General features: G+C 34.1%; 1 non-coding gene across 1 annotated transcript; it reads left to right on the top strand.

Moving 5' to 3' along the window:
* The first annotated feature begins 10,899 nt into the window (after nt 1-10,899).
* On the top strand, nt 10,900-11,006 carry LOC121222782 (small nucleolar RNA R71). The gene has a single exon (XR_005920153.1). It is a non-coding gene; the product is annotated as a small nucleolar RNA R71 (small nucleolar RNA).
* Nucleotides 11,007-11,364: the final 358 nt, after the last annotated feature.

Below are 11,364 nucleotides of genomic sequence, written 5' to 3'. Positions count from 1 at the left end.
TTATGTTTGAAGCTTGCCAATTTTGGGAGTCCTCAAGGCATACATGAACATGTCCTTGATTGCTTACAGTCTAGGGCTATTTTCATTTTAATTATCATGCAATACAGGTTATCGTGATTAATAAAATTGTTGCATCCTTTTTTGTTTGTAATATATTACTTTTTTGCTAAGTAATTATATGAGCTTAAGTTTGTACAATTGCTTATATTAATGACTCGGTTAAGTTTCAATTCATATGTTGATACACTATCAATTTTAGGATACCGTTAAAAAAGTTTTCATATAAGATAAATAGCAGAACATGTCACTCTGGAGTATACTCCTTCTTACAAGATTCTGCATCAAGTTTTGCACCCTAATGATTTAAAATTAATGGAAATTTGTTGAAAAGATTGCTTGGCAATTATTTCTCGTCTAAATAGTTTTTACTTTAGTATTAATGATAGGCCTTTTAGGCAGATGGAGTCTAAATATAATATATTTTTGGGAGTTCTTCTTGTAGCAAGTTTTTTGTCCCCTACAATTCCATATTAATTATATGCCTTCACCACATCTTTTTAAGTTGTTTTATGTATTTAAAAAGTCATATCTTCCAAGTTATCTTTTCATCTCCTTTTGTTGTTTTTTGGTTATTGACTTTAATATAAGCCGGTTGAATTTTTTCTTAAAAAAAGTCATATTTTCATATCAATTTTTGATAAAACTTCAAAAATAACATAAAAGACAATAACAAAAAAATGCATACATCAGGTGTATGATAATTAAAATTAAATTTAATTATAAACTTGCATTTTAAGTTTACTTAGTAAGTGTAACTATTTACAATTATCATTAAATAAAAAACATAAATTTGAAAATATATATAAATGTTTTTTAAGTAATAAAATGGAAATGACATAATGAATTGTGTCGAAAAAATAATCTAAATTTTATGTTTAGATATATTTTACATGTAATAAGTTCTTTTCAGAAAAAACATGTACGAAGTTTTTAATTATGCTTTAATGGTATATTTTATAAAATTAGCATAGTTGAGTTCTATTGTTTTATTTTTCTCCATGACCTATTATAAAAGAACTAAATTATTTAATAATTGTAAAAGAATTGTAATAAGACAATTAAAACTAATGAACATCATTTGTATAGCTCTAATCATTGAAAGCCATGAAAAGCAGGCAGTAAATGGATTATCAAGACAAATCGGCATTTTTTATCTTTCCTCATGGATTATGGTTTTTGCACAAGAAAAATCCTAAACTAGATAACCCTATTTTTTATGAAGTTGTATAATTCTAGGCGGTCAACTTTCATTCAACCACTTGTTATTACTGCAATTTGCAATTACACTAAGAGTTAAATTATTAAACATTAAAAAATTTGATTTTCTTCATCTATTCTTCTCTAAATAACACTGATGTAGATATTGTGATATTTCATGCATAGTAAAATAAAACCAAGTAGAGAAGATAATTCAAGTCATTTTAGATGCTATTGATAGCATCAACATACTTTTAATGGTAGTATAGCCTAACCTGTTCTAAAATTTACCAAAAGTTGAAATGCAATAAATTTTATATCCATTATTTCCTTAAAGGTTTTTGGAGCTTTATTTTCTTGATTTCTTTAGAAGTCTCTCCTTTTTTTGAATATTCTATCAGTTATTCTAGGGCAAGCTTCTAATTTTACCGATTAACTGTATCGATTTTCGAAACTTTGCAACATATATCTGACTTAAAATGCACTATGATATCATGATATTTTTTCATTTTATGGCATATTTGATATAATATATATACGATCAATAACACAATATTTATAATGCATTAAAGAAACATATTTAGCTATCTAATTCAAGACTAGATTCAATTACGAACATGATAATCAATTGCTGAACGTCAAATCTAATCACCTAATTTAATTAATTTAAGCATTTAATTTCTTGAGATTTTTTGGCCTATATATGTGAATTCCTGCCAAGAAGACTTCATTCTAAACCATTTAAAAGGCTAGTAAAGCATTCATTTTTAACTTTCTTGTTTGTTTCTTTTGTCCTTTGATCTATTTTGCAATGGCAAGCTTAGGCAACAAAACTAGATGAAAACAAAAAATTGATGTTAAGATAATTGAAAATGAGGATGATAGGCTCATCTCATTTTCAAAACGAAATTTGAAAATTTATAAGAAGATATTTGAGCTCTCCACTTTATGTGGTAGTGAGATTCTCTTTATTATATTCTCACCAATTGGTAAGCCTTATTCGTTTGGTCATCCTTTTGTTGAATTTATCACTAAAAGATTTTTGAACCCAATCCAACCTCTTTTTGAAACCACCCACGCTCCTGTTGAGGCTTACCATAAGGTATGAATCAACTCGCTAGTCTAAGATTACAATGAGGTCCATGACCAACTAGATGCATTAAAAAATGGCATTTGTTTTGGCACGGTAGTCACATGGAAGAGAAGCTTGGAACGACAAAAATGTGCAAGTGTACACAATCGCAACAAGTAATAAAGTGACAAGTAAATGTCAAGTTATCGTACCCACAGGGACTGTAAAAAAGAATATTTATGAAATTAATGTTAAAACACTTTGGTGATGGAAAATATTTTGGTTTAAAGATGATTAAAAACTATGGGTTAAAAAATAAGTAAAAAATTAAAAATAAAAAGGTTCTAATGCACGATTTAAAATAAGGTTTAATCAAGATGATATAATTATGTTGGATTAATTACATTCCTTTAATTTATAATTATTAAACTTATGTTTATATTGCTACGAACAAATTCACGGCAACTCGATAATTTGCTAACTATTGCTCATACATACTTATTAAATTAATCAATCTCTTGAACATTTTTCAATGTCAATCCAAGCGATTAATCAATCTTCACAAGCATATAAAAGATAATGTGAGGTAACAGAGTATTTCTACCTTGAAACAGTTTAATCACAATAATCTTGCAAGTTATGCAAGGCATATGTATCGCCAAATACAATGCTAAATTAACTTCAGCTACCTTAGAACAATAAACATGCACTGATTAAGTATTGTGTCGACTAATTACAATTTCAATATGATTTAATAATTAATTCATAGTTATCTAAAAATTAATATTGCAAGAATAACTTAGGCATGATTTTACTTAATCAAGCATCTTACCGAAGCCTATAACAGCACAAACACAATTTCAATAATTCAAGTAGGCAAAATATAATCAACCCAACACGAATTAAATTCAAGCTAGATTGATTAAATTAACCATTTCAATGGCATAAATATTTATAAACATGTTTGTCAAAACAACAACGAAATTTAAAGAGATAGGGAACAAGAAGCAAATCTCGTGTTTCTCCGTGGCTTGACTGATTTCTCCTTTCTTCATTCTCTGTTGTCCTCGGCTATCAAGGTGGCTTATGAAAACTTTAATTCCTGCTCAAAAATGGCTGATGAGGACCTCTTTTCCAAGAGAAGAAATCGGCACTTGAACAAAAGGGAAAATGGGAAGGAAAAGTTGAGAGAAAGTGGGAGAGGAGAAGAGAGAATGAGAGTGTGAGGGATGTGTTGAATAATCTGCAAGGGGTGGATTTTATAGCTGATTGTGGCTGCTGAAAATAGAAAATTCCATCAGCCAAAGAGACCCCCCTTGGCTGGCCACACACATGGCAAAGTTGAGAGATTTAACTTTGCTAAAAATAGCCTAGGGAAAATCCATAAAGCCACATTTTTTGGAGGGGTTTGAATGCAAGGTTGAAAGTTCTTCAAGGGCTTCTTTCCAAGCTTATTTAGTCAGCTAAAATGCTGATTTGGGTCAGCATATAGACAGTTCTGGGTAGCCCAATTGGTAGCTGGTTCGGTTCACTAGATTCGGTTCAACCAATGCAGTTCAACTAGACCCTTTTTTTCCATAATTAATTAATAATAATTTATTTAGGCCAAATTAAATTGGGAATAAATTAAAATTAATTATATTATGAATTAACACACATTTTTGGACCATATTAGGCTGGAAATAAATTTTTCTCGATGTTTCAAATTGCATCTCGGTATTATTCCTCGAGCATTGTCTGTCGAGCCAATTTTCGCCCTATGTGCGAATCTATCGAAAATAGTCAAAATTAACTATAAAATTAATTAAAATTCATCATGTTCATATTTTTAACATAATTTAATTATTTTATAACATTTAATTATTTTTCGACAAGAATTTAACCGAAATAGCATGATTTTAAGTTAAAAAAGGGCATGTAAAAACACAAATTTTCGTGTTTCCACACCCCCAAACTTAATTCATTGCTTGTCCCGAGTATTGCACAAATTTGAAAAGAATTTTCTCGGAAACACTTTTTGAAAAACTCCTTTAGAACAACATTCTTCCCAAAATCATGAAATCAATATACTTATGCTCAAAAACAATAAATTTGCTAATTATGCTACTCAAGTATATATATCGTTCAAATTAATCTCAACAATTACTACAATAGAAAAATTAGACTAATTGTTTCTTAATAAAGACATGTTAATCCCTACCAATTTGATTTTAATCCCTTATTCAAAATTAAACTGCAATCATTAAGCTTAACTGATGTCTTCATATGTTGAACAGAGCAATTTCTCTCCACTAATGTGGGTAACATTGGAACTTTGAATAAATAGGTCTTTAACAAGGTTGTAACATGGCTGGGCTTAGGGGTAGGTAAAAGATAGATAATTTTAGGTTTAAAAAAAAACCTAGATTCAGCTTGTATCAGACCTGTCGAAATAATTACCTTCAATACATCAACTTTTCTTTCCTTTTCACAAGCTCTTTAGTGCAATTTACTTCAAGTACATATGTTTTTTTTCGAGTATTTTACTGCATGTACTACAATTTTTTAGAGCATTTCATACTTCTTTGCAACTCCCCCAAGCTTATTTTCAAAGAATACTCTGAATAGTACTGATTCTAGTGTTTGAGACATTTTTAAGATAATTAATAAAAGTGATGGCTAACTTTGTAAGGGTTCAAATAAAATTAGGCCATAAAGTCTCAAAGTTGGGTTTCAAAGGATAAAAATTTCATCATGGTTGGCTTGAAAGGCTCAAATGGTCCAACCAACAGTTGCCTAAATCATTTTCAACGTTCCATGCTTCCTATGATTTCACCTCAAGAAACTACTAAGTCAATTCTAAAGACTTAAACTTTCATGCATGCCTAACTTTCCTAAAGAACTAAACTTTTATGATATGATTTGCATGCTCTATTAGAAATGCATTTCATGTCATTATTAAGCTAAAATAACAATTTATTGAAATAATTAAATTTTATTCATACTTAAATTTAGCATACTTGACAAAATTCAAATTTATTGAACAAAAATATATCATATTCATAATTAAAAGAAAATTTTTATTTTGACTGGAAATAATTTCAATTTTCGGTCCCCCAACTTAAAATGAACAATGCCCTCATTGTTTAAAGTGAATAGATACTATACACCAGGTAGGATTCCAGAAAAGAGAAGGTAAGTCAATTTGACTGCTTAAGTACCAAGCTCTTCCTAGATCCAATCCTAGACATGTATATGCCTATTTTATTGTGCAGAAATAAAATAAGAGACTTTACTACTTATCCATATTTACTTTTGATTCCCATCTCTTATTTTATTGTGTAGAAATAAAAAATTCCTAATTAATCCTAATTCTAAGCTAAGTTAATAAAAATTAATATATAAATTATAAATAATATAATTATATATTAAAGTTTATCAAATTATTAATAATATTAAAGATATTTATTCTAGATTCTTTTTGAAAATATTCACAAAGAAAGGCACCTAGTTTTTTATTATTTACAAAAAGAGTGACTAAATTTTAAAAATAATTCAATTAAGTCCCTAGACTTAATGAAAATTTATAATTGAGTTGCAAACTGAAACATGGATCAAAATTGACCCTTTTATTTGAAACTAAAAATTTATTTTTCCATACAGGGGATAATTTCTTGGAAAATTATTTCAAAATAAATTCCCAAGAAAGATTGGAGGGGTCACAAACGGTCCCGCTTAAGTTCCAATCTCCTAGACAGAATTTATTTAAACATACTTTACCCGAAAATATCCCTAAATCATTTATTCAAAACGAAAAAACAAAAAATTAAGTATCCGATAAAATGAACGAGATTTTATCCCGTTCAATTTTATCTTCCCAATAATGTTTCAAGCGTTGAGCATTAACTCGGAAATTACCTCCCTTACCTTGGAGTTCAACAACTCCATATGGATAGACTTGGTGAATCGTAAATGGACCGGAAAATGTGATTTTAGCTTACCTGGAAAGAACTTCAATCTGGAATTGAACAACAAAACTTGCTGACCTGCTTCAAATTCTCGAACTCGAATGTGGTTGTCATGCCATTTCTTGAGTCTTTCTTTAAGTAATTTGGCATTTTCACATGAGAACATTCAAAACTCTTCTAACTCATTGAGTTGGAACATCCATTTCTGTTTTGTGAGCTTAGGATCCAAATTAAGCCGTTGAATAGCCCAGTAAGCTTTGTGCTCTAACTCCAATGGTAGATGACAGGCTTTCCCAAAGACCAACCTATAGGGTGGCATCCCTAACGGTGTCTTGTATGCTGTTCTGTAAGTCCATAAAGCATCATCTAATCTTGTGGACCAATCTCGTCGGTTCGGGCGGACAACCTTCTCAAGTATGCCTTTGATCTCCTTATTTTCCAGTTCAGCTTGCCCATTTGTTTGCGGATGGTAAGCTGTTGCAACCTTGTGTTTCACCCCGTGCTTGTCTAATAAACATTTTAACCACTTGCTCACAAAGTGGGATCCTTCATCACCGATGATAGTTCTTGGGGTTCCAAACCTTGTGAACACATGCTTCTGTAGAAATGTCATCACAACTTTAGCATCATTTGTCGAATATGCCTCAGCCTCGACCCAGTTAGACACATTGTCTACTTCTACTAGTATGTACTTGTGATCGTAAGATGGAGGAAAATGACCAAAAAAGTCAATATCCCATACATTGAACAACTCTACCTCAATGATGTTTGTTCGAGGCATCTCATTTATGTTGGTGACATTTCCAACCCTTTGACATCGATCACAGCTCTTCACGTAAGCATATGCATCCTTGAATAGTGTTGCCCAAACGAATCTGGCTTGCAATACTTTGGCCGCTGCACGTGTACCTTCGAAGTGTCCCCCACTTAGAGATGAGTGAGAGTGATATAAAATCTTTAGTTTTTCATCTTCTGCCACGCATCTCCTGATCATCTAATCTGCACACTTTTTAAACACATGTGGCTCTTCCTAGAAATAGTATTTCACATCGTGAAGAAACTTTTTCCTTTGTTGATAAGTCTTATCAATTGGCATCAAACCACAAGCTAAATAGTTAGCAATATCAGCAAACCAAGGGGCATTATGGACATGATTTACCTTCAAGATATGTTCGTCTAGAAACGTCTCCTAAATTGGTATAAGAGGAGAATTCCCTTCTTGTGGCTCCAATCTGGACAAGTGATCTGCTACTTGATTTTCAACTCCCTTTCGATCTTGAATTTCTAGATCGAACTTTTGAAGTAGAAGTACCCATCGATCAACCTCGACTTAGCGTCTTTCTTTGCAAGTAAATACTTAATTGTCGAGTGGTCCGTATAGACAGTCACTTAGGTACCTATCAGATAAGATCAAAACTTGTCGAAAGCAATCACAATAACAAGTAACACTTTTTTGTTACTGTATAATTCAGTTAAGCTCTTGTTAGGGTTTGACTTGTGTAGTAGAAGGGATGAAAAAAATTTTTCTTTCGCTGGCCCAAGACAGCTCCAATTGAGAAGTGACTTGCGTCACACATCAATTCGAATGGCAAATCCCAGTTTGGTGTGACGATTATGGGTGCCGTGACTAATTGACTCTTCAAATCGTTGAAGGCTTTTAAGCATTCCTCATCAAACTTGAATATAGAGTCTTTCTCCAATAATTTGCATACGGGTTTAGCAACTTTGGAGAAGCCCTTGATAAATCTTTGATAAAAACCAGCGTGACCTAAAAAGCTCCTGACACCCTTTACAGATGTAAGAGGTGGGAGTTTCTCAATAACGTTTACCTTTCCTTTGTCTACCTCGATCCCATGTCTCGTTATCCGATGCCCTAAAACAAATCATTCTCATACAATAAAATGACAATTTTCCCAGATGAGTACGAGATTCGTTTCTTTGCATCACCTTAGTACCTTAGATTGGCTAAGCAATGATCGTAAGTATCTCTGAATATTGAAAAATCGCCGATAAAAACTTCCAAATATTTCTCAACCATGTCAGTAAAAATAGACATCATACATCTTTGAAATGTAGCAGGTGCATTACATAAACCAAATGGGATGCGTCTAAATGCAAAAGTACTGTATGGGCAGGTGAATGTTGTTTTGTGTTGATCTTTCGGTGCTACTGTAATCTGATTATACCCAGAGTATCCATCAAGAAAATAGTAGTAATCTCGTCTTACGAGTCTATCCAACATCTGGTCCAAGAACGGCAAAGGAAAGTGATCTTTCCTAGTCGCCTTGTTCAGCTTTTGGTAATCGATGCAGATTCTCCACCCAGTAACCATTCTAGTCGGTATCAACTCGTTGTTCTCGTTCTCTACGACTGTGATACCTCTTTTTTTTGGCACGCACTGGACCGGGCTTACCCATGAACTGTCTAAGATGAGATAGATGATACCCGCATCTAACCACTCGATGATCTCTTTTTTTACTACGTCCTTCATGATGAGGTTCAGTCTCCGTTGTCCATCGATCGTCCCTTTTTTGCCATCTTCGAGGATAATCTTGTGCATGCATATAGATGGACTAATACCGCGAATATCAGCTATGGTCCATCCGATGGCCTTCTTCAATTGTTTCAGAACTAAGATAAGTTTCTCTTCTTGCTTAGTGGTCAATTCTGCTGAAACAATCATAGGAAGAGTAGAAGCGTTGCCTAAATAAACGTATTTTAAATGAGAAGGAAATACCTTGAGTTCTAATTTAGGTGGCTCTTCGATCGACGCTTTTGATTGGGAATAGTCTCTCTTTTCTAACTCCAAAGATTTAAAATGAGATTGCGGATTAAATCCCCTTTGATTAGCTTCTAGCAAAGCTAAGTATTCATCCTCCTCTTCATCACTTGGAGGATCCAATGTCAAAATTCTTTCCAGTGGGTCCTCAACATAGTTGAGTTCCTTCTCCACTATTAAATCCTCTAAATTGGACACTGCAGAGCAATCATCCATTGTGTAAGGAAATCCCATAATGTTACCTGATCATCCTGAACACGCATAGTGAGCTCGCCCTTCTGCACATCAATAAGGGTCCTTCCAGTTGCTAGGAACGGCCTTCCTAGGATGATTGGTACTTCTTTTTCTTCTTCAAAATCTATAATTACAAAGTCAGCAGGAAAGATAAACTTGTCTACACGCACCAATACGTCCTCGATTTTTCCTTCTGGATATGCTAAGGATCGATCTACTAGTTGAAACGTAACTGTAGTTGGCCTAACTTCTCCTATCCCCAACTTTTAAATATTCACATAGGCATCAAGTTGATACTTACACCTAAGTCACATAATGCCTTACCACAATAAGTTGCTCCAATGTTGCACGGTATGGTAAAACATCCACGATCCTTCAATTTTTGGGGTAGTTTGTCTTGAAGATATGCACTGCATTCCTTCGTCAAAGCTACCATCTCAAATTCTCCAAGTCTTCGTTTTTTAGACAATATATCTTTCATGAACTTGTTGTAGTTCGGCATTTGCTCAAGTGCTTCAATCAATGGGATGTTGACGTGAAGTTGCTTAAGTACGTCAAGGAACTTCTTGAATTGAATCTCCTGCTTTTTTATGAAGTCTTTGAGGGTAGGGTGGTGGTGGTTTTGTTAGTGGGACTAATTCTGGTTGATTCGTCTTTGGCGGCAGTTTTGCATCTAACGACATTGTTAGTTTATCAGAATTAGCTGGTCTTGAGCTTACTTTGTCGAGTCTGGTTCTGGTGAAACTAGAATTTCAACACTTGCTTGAACTTTTTCTGAATCTTGAGCATCAACTGGCTCTTTTTCAACTTCGACAGTGTTGGGCTCTACTGTCTTTCTGCTCCTTAATGTCAACGCTTTACAATGTTCATTCCCCAGATTTCTCAGATTCTCCATGTCACTAGGTAGAGAACCTTATGGCTGGTTCCTGAGTTCAGTAACAAGATGGCCCACTTGATTCTCCAAATTCCTTAGAGTGGCATCATTTTTCGCCATGTATGCCTTCAATAGATTCTCTGAGCTATTGGATGGTTCCACTTGGGTTGGTTTCTGAACTTGTTGGGGGAAACTAGGCAACTGAGTTGGTCTAGGTTGGGCATAAGTATTACTGGTTCCAGCCCCTTGGTTACTCTAGGAAAAAATCGGGTGATTTCACCATGATGAGTTATAAAAGTTGGATTACAGTCCTTGCCTCCCTTGGTTTTGGTTTTGGTTAGCCATGTAATATACGGATTCTGGGTTCGATGGACATTCTTCAAACAAATTTCCTTTCCCACAATACACACAGGCTATATTCTCAAATTGGTTAGGCGGTTGGGCTACAAAAATGTTAGACCCATTAGTGGTAAGATTCTTAAGCATTGAGGATATTGAAGATACCTGATATGCGAGTGAAGTGAGAGCGTCCACTTCATTTATTCCAGTGACTCGACTTCCTGACGCTGCTTGATTGGTTGGTTATTGGTAATTGTTGCTGGAAATCCTCTCAATAATTTCGTAAGCCTCATTATAAGACTTAGAAAGGAGAGCACCATTAGCAGAGGCGTCCATTACCATCCTCGTGTGAAAGTTGAGACCATTATAGAATGTCTCAAGTTGAATGTAATGTGGGATTCCATGATGAGGGCACTTTCGTAATAACTTTTTGTACCTTTCTCATGCCTCATACAGGGAATCATCATCCATTTGTTGGAAGGCAGTGATCTTATTCCTCAACCTAGCATTCTTGCTCGGCGGGAAATATTTCATGAGGAATCTCTCGGCTAACTCTTGCCATGTAGAAATGGAGTTCGGTGGCAATGAGTTCAACCAAGCATGAGCTCTGTCCCTTAGCGGATATGGGAACAGCTTCAGTCATAATGCATCTTTGGGTACACCGGCTAACTTGAAAGAATCACTCACTTCTATAAATAGTCTTAAGTGAAGATGAGGATCTTCAGTAGGCATTCCACTGAATTGGCCCACAGTCTGAAGCATCTGGAACATGACTGGCTTCAGCTCGAATTATTGTGCCTCGATTTCGGGTCTCCTAATACCAAGATTAAGATCGTTAAATATTGGCACGACATACTATTGT

Source organism: Gossypium hirsutum, chromosome D10 (assembly GCF_007990345.1).
Source record: "Gossypium hirsutum isolate 1008001.06 chromosome D10, Gossypium_hirsutum_v2.1, whole genome shotgun sequence".
In the NCBI taxonomy this organism is placed as follows: domain Eukaryota; kingdom Viridiplantae; phylum Streptophyta; class Magnoliopsida; order Malvales; family Malvaceae; genus Gossypium; species Gossypium hirsutum.
This window is presented reverse-complemented; position numbering and strand designations above follow the sequence as displayed.